At 46.5% G+C, this 10,289-nt stretch overlaps 1 protein-coding gene across 2 annotated transcripts in view; it reads right to left on the bottom strand.

Moving 5' to 3' along the window:
• Window positions 1-10,289, bottom strand: part of LOC144331131 (uncharacterized) — a 53,186-nt gene that overhangs the window by 23,239 nt on the left and 19,658 nt on the right. The window contains exon 3 of one of the 2 annotated variants that reach the window (XR_013398068.1): window positions 8,365-8,667. The exons of the other annotated variant lie outside the window; for it this stretch is intronic. The gene's annotated coding sequence lies outside the window, so the exon portion shown is untranslated. Of the gene's footprint in view, window positions 1-8,364; window positions 8,668-10,289 lie in introns of those variants that run through there. 2 annotated transcript variants of the gene reach the window in all.

Genomic DNA, 10,289 nt, shown 5'->3' with positions numbered 1-10,289 from the left:
AACTTTAAATTTGTGGTACTTAGTCCAGAACTGTGGAGTTGTTAAAATGCTAAGCATTGTCACAGGTGCAGGACCATATCTGCTTGACGCACAACTGAACGTGTCTTCCTGATCACTGCTAATATGTAGCCTCTGTAGTGCTGGCCCAGCTAGTCTTTTTGAGAACTCTGGGAAAAATAGTCCAGAAGAGACCACAAGGAGCTTGGTGGAGTACAAAATGCACTGGGTTTAGACTCTGAGGACCTGGGTATGAGTTGTGTTTCTGACACTGACAAAGTTTTTCTTCAAACCTCCGCTTAACCTTATTTAAGTGGAAAAAAGTGCCTACCACATAGGTTGTATTAAGGGCCAATTTATGAAAGTACTGTAGCCTTGCTCATGGAGATGTTAAGATGAGGGTGCTAAGGTAAGAGAGTGCCTCAGAGGAGCTCAGTTGCCACCTTTAGCTGGAACTTTGAAGATGCCCAAATGATAGTTTTAAGGCTTCTGGTAGAGTAGCATGACATTTAAATGCTGTATGTTCTCAGTTCATGGGGCTCCTGTGAGAGCCAGAAATACAGAACCACCACGACCTGCTCATATTCCAGCTTTAGGAGCCCCGGGTCACATTATGAAGTGAATGTCTGTATCTAATGGTTTTTTGTTGTTGTTGTTTTTGTTTTGTTTTGAGACAGAGTTTCGCTTTTGTTGCCCAGGCTGGAGTGCAGTGGTGTGATCTCAGCTCACCACAACCTCCACCTCCCAGGTTCAAGCGATTCTTCTGCCTCAGCCTCCCAAGTAGCTGGGATTACAGGCATGCGCCACCACGCCCAGCTAATTTTGTATTTTTAGTAGAGACGGGGTTTCTCCATGTTGGTCAGGTGGGTCTCGAACTCCCAGCCTCAGGTGATCCGCCTGTCTCGGCCTCCCAAAGTGTTGGGATTACAGGCGTGAGCCACTGCGCCTGGCCTACAAACATATTTTTTAAATTTTAAATGTTTACATTATTTTACTCCAATTGTAGCATATACATATATATGTACATATGCACGTGGTTTCATACCTTATTTCACTTAACATGTTCCAGTGCCTTCCAGCCAAGGATGAAGGACTCGCCTTAGTTGAATAAGTTGGGTTTATTGTTTGTTATAATGGAGAATACACACCATGGGGAGTTGTGGGGCATCTCAGTGGGAAGATGTTGGAAAGGATAGGATGTAGGCTTGAGTTAACGCAGCTTCTGGGGAAGGTTTAACTGAAGTGGGAATCTGTTCTGATTAGATGGGGGTATTTCTATTATTGAATATCTTAATATATCTTAACAAGGCAGGAGGGGCTGGGCGCAGTGGCTCACGCCTGTAATCCCAGCACTTTGGGAGGCTGAGGCAGGTGGATCACGAGGTCAGGAGTTTGAGACCAGCCTGGCCAACACAGTGAAACCCCGTCTCTACTAAAAATACAAAAATTAACTGGGCGTGGTGGTGCCCACCTATAGACCCAGCTACTCGGGAGGTTGAGGCAGGAGAATTACTTAATCGACACCATTGCCAAAGCAATGTATTACAGAATTTTTTTTATGTTTGCCAATTTCATAGATTTTATTTTATTTATTTAGTTTTTTGAGACAGAGTTTCACTCTTGTTGCCCAGGTTGGAGTGCAATGGCGCGGTCTCAGCTCACTGCAACCTCTGCCTCCCAGGTTAAAGTGATTCTCCTGCTTCGGCCTCCCAAGTAGCTGAGATTATAGGCACCTGCCACCACACCCTGCTAATTTTTATATTTTTAGTAGAGACAGGGTTTCACTGTGTTGGCCAGGCTGGTCTCAAACTCCTGACCTCAGGTGACCCACCCGCCTCAACCTCCCAAAGTGCTGGGATTATAGGCATGAACCACTGCGCTGGCCTAAATTTATAGATTTTAAAATGGTATCTTAATTCCCTAGCTACAAAAGTAATCTTCAAAAGTGTTTTTTTGTTGTTGTTGTTTTGTTTTTGTTTTTGAGATGGAGTCTCGCTCTGTCGTCCAGGCTGGAGTGCAGTGGCGCGATCTCGGCTCTCTGCAACCTCTGCTTCCCAGGTTCACGCCATTCTCCTGCCTCAGCCTCCCAAGCAGCTGGGACCACAGGCGCCTGCCACCACACCCGTCTAATTTTTTTGTATTTTTAGTAGAGATGGATTTTCACCGTGCTAGCCAGGATGTTCTGGATCTCCTGACCTCATGATCTGCCCACATCAGCCTCCCAAAGTGCTGGGATGACAGGCGTGAGCCACCATGCCCAGCCCAAAAGTGTTTTTAAGATGCAGGACACAGTGGCTCATGCCTGTAATCCTAGCACGTTGGGAGGCGGGTGGATTGCCTGAGTTCAGGAGTTTGAGACCAGCCTGGGCAACACAGTGAAACCCCATCTCTACTAAAATAAAAAAATTACCCAGGGTGGCAGCGTGCGCCTGTAGTCCCAGCTACTCGGGAGGCTGAGGCAGGAGAATTGCTTGAACCCAGGAGGTGGAGGTTGCAGTGAACCGAGATCATACCACTATACTCCAGCCTGGGGGACAGAGTGAGACTGTCTCCCAAAAAAAAAAAAAAAAAAAAAAAGTTTTTTTAAAATAGTAATATGATAAGGAATTGGTGGAGTGGTGACAACTTGGTTGGTATGTAAAACTTTCTGGAAACTGCCAACTATGACTTTTATTAAAGATTATATGACTATAGATTAAAGACTATATGACTATAAGATGTTGAGTGGGAAAAGAAAGATGATTTTCAAATTATACTTTTTCATCTTTTTTTGTGTGTGTGGAGATGGGGGTCTCACTATGTTGGCCATGCTGATCTTGAACTCCTGGCCTCAAGCGATCCTCCCACCTCGGCCTTCCAAAATGCTAGGATTATAGGCATGAGCCACTGTGCCCAGCCAGGAAGATGATTTAGCAGATTGAGGAGTGTTTCTCCTGTTTAATTTTTAACATAGTCTTTACTTTGGCCATCTCTTGCCATTGAAAAGTAACAATTTTTTCTGATCATTGTCTTCCTTGAGTACCTGTAGGAGGCTAAGTCCTGTCTGGTCCAAGGGAAAGCCCAAAGGACTCAGCTGCTCTCTGTTTTAAAGTTCTATAAAGAGTAATGTTGATACTGGTCTGCCTGCAGTAGCTATTTTTGGCCCTACCATCACCTGGAAGACATTCCAAAGACCCAGCTTTACCTGTGGAGGGCTTCATTTTAGATGTGTAGGATCTGAGCTATGGAAGACGTTTTGAAAGAATATTCATTAAACATTTATTGGGTACCTATTCTATGCCAGGCACTGTTTAAGTGCTAGTGGTTCAGTGGTAAACAAAACAAAGCCCCGGCCTTCAGGAATCTTACTTTCTAGACAATAAACACATATATGAGAAAAAAAAAAGCGTTCCTGGCAGTTGTCAACTAGTAATTGACCTGGGTAGAGTGGCATTCTCCTAATGAACATAAGCAATTCTATAGAGTATCGACGTCAGATGAGAACCCTGCCTGGCTGTAATGGATCCTCTTCACTCACAATCATGCCTGAATGGCAATAAAGACACCGTGCAGCCACAAAAATAGCCATGCACCCCTCTCCTGATTAATATGGGCAACTATTATTTGTTCCTTCATAAGAATTAAGATTCCGAATTGCCCCAGCTTTCTGAAAGTGCTGAGGCCAGAGCAGCACCCTACTTGGTTGCTTTCCTAAACCTTCCTTAAGAACACCTAACACAAGCCCAAATGCCGTACCAGCCCCACCTAACACTCTCTTACTGAGAGTCCCCTCCCCTCTCCAGGTGTTTAGTCTTTCTCGCTGCAGGAAGTTTAATTAAAAACCTACCTTTGGCTGGGTGCGGTGGCTCACACCTATAATCCCAGCACTTTGGGAGGCCGAGGCGGGTGGATCACTTGAGGTCAGAGTTTGCAACCCGCCTGGCCAACACGGTGAAACCCTGTCTCTACTAAAAATACAAAAATTAGCCAGGTGTGGTGGCAGGCACCTGTAGTCCCAGCTACTCACGAGGCTGAGGCAGGAGAATCGCTTGAACCTGGGAGGTGGAGGTTGCAGTGAGCCGAGGTCGTGCCACTGCACTCGTCTGGGCGACAGAGCAAAAACTCCATTTCAAAAAGAAAAAAAAGTGACTGAACGTGAACTTAGAGAAGTAACTAGGCTCTAGTCATACAGTCCTTGAAGGTCCTGGTGAAAACTTAAGTTTTGCTTCAAGTGACATGGGAAGCCATTGGTGGATTTGGGTTTTGTGCAGAGGAGTGACTCACATTCCCACCTCACATCTCCATTGTAGCTGGAGTGACATGTGTAGGCCAAGGCAGAGAAGGCCTCCTCCACCCAGCTCTTTCTGTGTAGGCCAATTTGCCTGGCCCTGGACCATGTTATCCTTGAAGGATTCATCAAGTGCTTCTGGGTGCTTTATTAGGAGCATGGAAGAATTGAAGGATGTGCAAGGAGACGAAAGCTGCAGCAGAGCCAAAGGAAAATACAGCATGATCTCAGAAGTGCTGCAGCGGGATGAGACAGCCCTGGATAGAATGGCAGCAGAATTTTTAACTTTTCTTTGCCTAAATTTTTTTTTTTCTTTTTTTTAATGCACAGGCTGACAAACTAGAGTTATGAGAACCTTTTTTTGGTTCAGAAGTCAACCTTTGCAGTTGGTCACCAGCAGAGGGTGCCACAAACCTCCAGCAGCCCTTGTGCCTTTGTCACAGGAAGTCACTGGTTTGAACAACATATAGGTGTGCATCAGAATCACCTAGCTTGTTAAAACACATTGCTAAACCCTACCTTCCGCCTAAGTGGGAGGAATTTTTATTTCTGACAGGTTCCCAGGTGATGCTGAGGCTCCCTGTCAGGCTGGTTCTTCCTCAGGAAGTGATCAGAACCCCCTGAAGAGCCTTTCACCAACACCCACAGCTTGAAGCAGCATCCCCAAAAGGCATTTCAGAACAGGCTGGAGTGAGGATGCAGGTGTTCCCCCAAGCTCCTGAGTTCCCTCCTCCCTCCCCTAGGCTGTTATGAAAGTACTGAATGCTGTAAATTAGTAAACTCCATACAAATGATCACTGCCAGCATCTTAGCTTTTATTCCTCCCTCCCATCCTTTCATTTTGGTTTCTAATTGTGCATTTTTAGTGTATAGAAATACAATTTTTTTTTTTAGACAAAGTCTTGCTCTGTCACCAGGCTGCACTGCAGTGGCGCAATCTCGGCTCGCTGCAACCTCTGCCTCCTGGGTTCAAGTGATTCTTGTGCCTCAGCCTCCCAAGTAGCTGGGACTACAGGCACACACCACCACACCTGGCTGATTTTTTGTATTTTTAGTAGAGACGGGGTTTCACCACGGTGGCCAGGCTGGTCTCAAATTTCTGACTTCAAGTGATTCACCTGCCTTAGCCTCCCAAAATGCTAGGATTACAGTCATGAGCCACCGTGCCCAGCTAAAAATACAATTGATTTTTAATTGCTGGCCTTTTATCCTGTGACAGTGCCAAAGTCATGTAGGAGTTCTTTCATAGATTCGTTAGTGTGTTTACATAGTCATAGACAATCCCATCATTTCTGAATAGCAACAGTTTTATCCTTCCCCCTATTCCATCTTGAACTCTGGTTTCTCTGGTGACCAGAACTAGATCTGCCAACCCCATTCTGTCATGATATTTAGGGGCAGATAACATACCACCAGTTCACAAAGCAACTTGACAGTATTCTGAATCCTAGCAAAGACCACTAAGGACAATGAGGGGAAGACATCTGAAATGATCAGGCCGCTGGCCCTGAAATGAGGGAGACCTAGCCTTGATGAAATAGTTAGTTCTCATTGGCCAGAGCTAGTGAGTGGAACCCCTACCAGCCCACAGTGGGGAAGTGCCTAGCCTGAGCCTCACCTTGAGCACAGTCCTGCTTCTCTGAGCCAGAGTTTCTGAGTGGGTCCAGTGTCTGAGTTGTGGCATCCGAGGGGACTCTGAGGCGAAGCCTTGGGTGGAACAGGGCTTGGCAGAGGTGGAGGTGGCCCTCAGCCCATTTGATAGGTCAGTGGAAATCGGGAGCTGTGCTCTCTTGGAGTGCTCCAAAAGGAATGCAGGAGACGGCGCTTCTGATCTAGGCAGCAGGGAGAGTGAATTTGCCCTTTCCTGGACAGTAGTGGAATGGGGCAGATGGCATCTGGGGGGGTGGTGGCAGTATAATGTGTTTGCACCCTCTCTCCCTATATGCTGCTGGGTGTCTTCATAGAGAGGCAAAGGGAGCATCACCTCCCTTGGCCCAACCTTTGCCAAGCCCCTGTTCCTGCAGACTGGCTTCCAGGGTCAGCTCACCAAGCAGCTCCCATTTACACAGCTTCATCTACCCTCTGCTGCTAAACGTAAAGGTAGCCATTGTCTTCTCAAGGCAAATATCAGCAAGCCTTTGGCCTCCCACTCTGGACTCAACCCCTCACCCTCTGCAATCCTTCCTATTAGGAAAGCCATCTAAAGTAGAAATGGCTGCTAATCTCAACTGCCACACTCTAATGGGGCTTGGCTTTCAAGGGGAAGACCTGGGTTCTGTCTCTTAGTCATGATGTAATGGGACTGTGTGTGAGGTCAGGCAAGTCACCAAACTGCACTGTCTCAATTTCCTCCTTTGATATAATGCATGATAATATTTGGAAGGCAGATAGCATAGTGGTTTAAGGACACAGACTCTGAAGCCAAGTGCCTGTATTCAAATCTTGGCTCCTCCACTTATTAGCTGAATTACCTTGGGCAATTACATAACCTATCTTTCTCTCAGTTTTGAGGTGATTATAGTACTTACCTTCATAGGGTTATTCTGAGGATAACATGCAAAGGATGTAAAGTGTTAAATATTATTATTACAAATGTTAAACATTGCTATTATTACCATATTTTAAGGATATTATAAGGACCTACTGCGTTCATATTATAAAAATACTTTGAGGCCAGGCATGGTGGCTCACGCCTATAATCCCAGCACTTTGGGAGTCCGAGGTGGGCAGATCACCTGAGATCAGGAGTTTGAGACCAGCCTGACCAATATGATGAAATCCCATCTCTACTAAAAATACAAAAATTAAGCCAGGCACGGTGGCTCATACCTATAATCCTAGCACTTTGGGAGGCCGAGGAAGGTGGATCATCTGAGGTCAGGAGTTCGAGACCAGCCTGGCCAATGTGGTGAAACCCCATCTCTATTAAAAATGAAAAAATTAGCTGGGTGTGGTGGCAGGTGCCTGTAACCCCAGCTACTCGGGAGGCTGAGATAGGAGAATTGTTTGAACCCAGGAGACGGAGGTTGCAGTGAGCCGAGAGCGTGCCACTGCACTCCAGCCTGGGTGACACAGCGAGACTCTGTTTCAAAAAAAATATACAAAAATTAGCTGAGCGTGGTGGCATGTGCCTGTAATCCCAGCTACCCAGGAGGCTGAGACAGGAGAATTGCTTGAACCTGGGAGGTGGAGGTCACAGTGAGCGGAGATCGTGCCATTGCACTCCAGCCTGGGTGGCAAGAGCGAAACTCTATCTCAAAACAAACAAACAAACAAACAAAAAACACTTCTCTCTTTTTTTTTTTTTTGAGAGAGATGGAGTCTTTCTCTGTCGCCCAGGCTGGAGTGCAGGGACGCAATCTCAGCTCACTGCAATCTCTGCCTCCCAGGTTCAAGTGATTCTCCTTGCCTCAGCCTCCCAAGTAGCTGGGATTACTAATTTTTGTATTTTTAGTAGAGATGGGGTTTCACCATGTTGGCCAGGCTGGTCTCCAACTCCTGACCTCAGGTGATCTGCCTGCCTCGGCCTCCCAAAGTACTGGGATTATAGGCATGAGCCACTGCGCCTGGCCTAAAAAACCCTTCTCATTGGTCTCCTGTATCTTGAAAAGCCTAGCTCTACTGCATAAAGAAGTCAGAGTGTATTTTTCCAGTATTCTTGGATGGCATCCAGTTCCATAGTTCCATACTGTTTTGAAGTCTTTTTTTTGAGACGCTCTGTCGCCCAGGCTGGAGTGCAGTGGTGCAATCTTGGCTCACTGCAACCTCCACCTCCTGGGTTCAAACGATTCTTCTGCCTCAGCCTCCCAAGTAGCTGGGATTACAGGTACGTGCCACCACGCCCAGCTAATTTTTGTATATTTAGTACAGACGGGGTTTCACCATGTTGGCCAGGAGGGTCTCGATCTCTTGACTTTGTGATACGCCCTCCTTGGGCTCCCAAGGTGCTAGGATTACAGGCATGAGCCACCGCGCCCGGCGAAGGCTTTTTTTTTCCACCCATACTTGCTATTTATTTAGTCTTTTGGTTTGGAACAAAAGATAAAGAATTCACAAATGCCACCATCTAAACACCTGTTTCAAATAAAGCATCAGTATCCAGCTTGCAAAATAATTTCTTTATAATTAAGCAAACAGTGCCAAAAGACCTACATCATTTGCTTCTTTCTTCCCAGAGAAGTGGGCAGGAATACTGCATCCTAGTGGATTCTCTGTGTTCAATCAAGTCCTGAGTTGAGTTTCATTTTCCTTTCGAGATGACTATAAAATCGCCTGAAGGTCAAGGAAAATGGTCTTCCTACGATAAGGAAGTTTTGCTTTAGTGTAGATGACCACTCCCCTGTGTAAGGTAGGGAGGGATAATGTTCCATTCCTTTCCTCTGCTGCATATCTTCTTTCTTTTCCTGGATGAGATGAAAAAATTACTCTGCCTTCAGTCCAGCAGATGCACTCGGCCCCCCAGAGGACAGCCCACCCTGAGCCCAGAGGCCGGCTGGCCTCGGCACACCTCACTCCACTGTCTTCACACCTCCCTGAACTCTGTTTACACAAGGCTGGTCTTGGCTCTGAGGCTGCTGGATTTTAAATGCAATCTCACTGGTGACTCACTGGTGCATTGTCATTTGGCTTTGCCTGGAATTGAGTTGAGCAATGCATATGATTATATGATTTTTACTTTTTTTTTTTTTTTGAGACGGAGTCTTGCTCTGTAACCCAGCTGGAATGCAGTGGCACGATCTCTGCTCATTGCCACCTGCACCTCCCGGGCTCAAGTGATTCTCCTGCCTCAGGCTCCCGAGTAGCTGGGACTACAGGCACCCGCCACCACGCCCGGCTAATTTTTTGTATTTTTAGTAGAGACGGGGTTTCACTGTGTTAGCCAGGATGGTCTCAAACTCCTGATCTTGTGATCCGCCTGCCTTGGCCTCCTAAAGTGCTGGGATTACAGGCGTGAGTCACCGTGCCCGGCAATTTTTACATTTTTCAATTGAGAAATCACAATTTTTTTTTTTTTTTTTTTTTTTTTTTTTGAGGCAGGGACTTGCTCTGTCAACCCAGGCTGAAGTACAGTGGTGCAATCATGGCTCACTGCAGCCTCAACTTCCTTGGCTCAAGCAATCTTCCCACCTTGGCCTCCTGAGTAACTGGGGCTATGGGTGCACACCACCACACAGCTAATTTTTTTAAAATTTAATTTAATTTAATTTTTTTTTTTTTTTTTTTTTTGAGATGGTGTGTCGCTCTATCACCTAGGCTGGAGTGCAGTGGTGCAATCTCAGCTCACTGCAACCTCCACCTCCCGGGTTCAATTGACTCTCCTGCCTCAGCCTCCCAAGTAGCTGGGACTACAGACACGTGCCACCAAGCCCAGCTAATTTTTGTATTTGTAGGACAGACACGGTTTCACCATGTTGGCCAGGCTCGTCTCGATCTCCTGACCTCATGATCCACCTTCCTCAGCCTCCCAAAGTGCTGGGATTACAGGCGTGGGCCACCGCGCCCAGCCCACACAGCTAATTTTTAAATATTTGTTGTTGTTGTTGTTAGAGAAAGGGTCTCACTTTGTGGCCCAGTCTGGTCTCAAACTCTTGGACTCAAGTGATCTCCATGCCTTGGCCCCCCAAAGTGTTGGGATTACAGGCATGAACCACTGCACCCAGCCGGAAATCATACTTTTAGACATCTGCCTGTGGCCAAAACAGAGTAACAGGGATGAGATTTACTCTTTTGCCTCACCAGTGCCCCCTAATTTGTCACTGAGGCCCTAAATATGATACTCCAGATGTGATATGGGTCAAGTGCTGAGGACAGCCAACCCGTGCTCTCCCTTGACCTGGACTGGGCGTATATGGGTCATGACATGGCTGGGGATATGGACTAAGCCACAGCTGGGTATCTATGTCTTATTTCATGCTTGTAATTTTGTGAGGAGGTAGAACTTGAGCAGGCACTGTCTTGCATAGGTTCCAATCTGGCCTTACCTGACCTCTCCAGCCTGGTCTTGCTGGGTAACCTTCTCCCCTAA

This window comes from Macaca mulatta, chromosome 9 (assembly GCF_049350105.2).
Source record: "Macaca mulatta isolate MMU2019108-1 chromosome 9, T2T-MMU8v2.0, whole genome shotgun sequence".
Lineage (NCBI taxonomy): Eukaryota > Metazoa > Chordata > Mammalia > Primates > Cercopithecidae > Macaca > Macaca mulatta.
The sequence above is the reverse complement of the archived record's forward strand: the minus strand, read 5'-3'. Positions and strand labels throughout refer to the sequence as shown.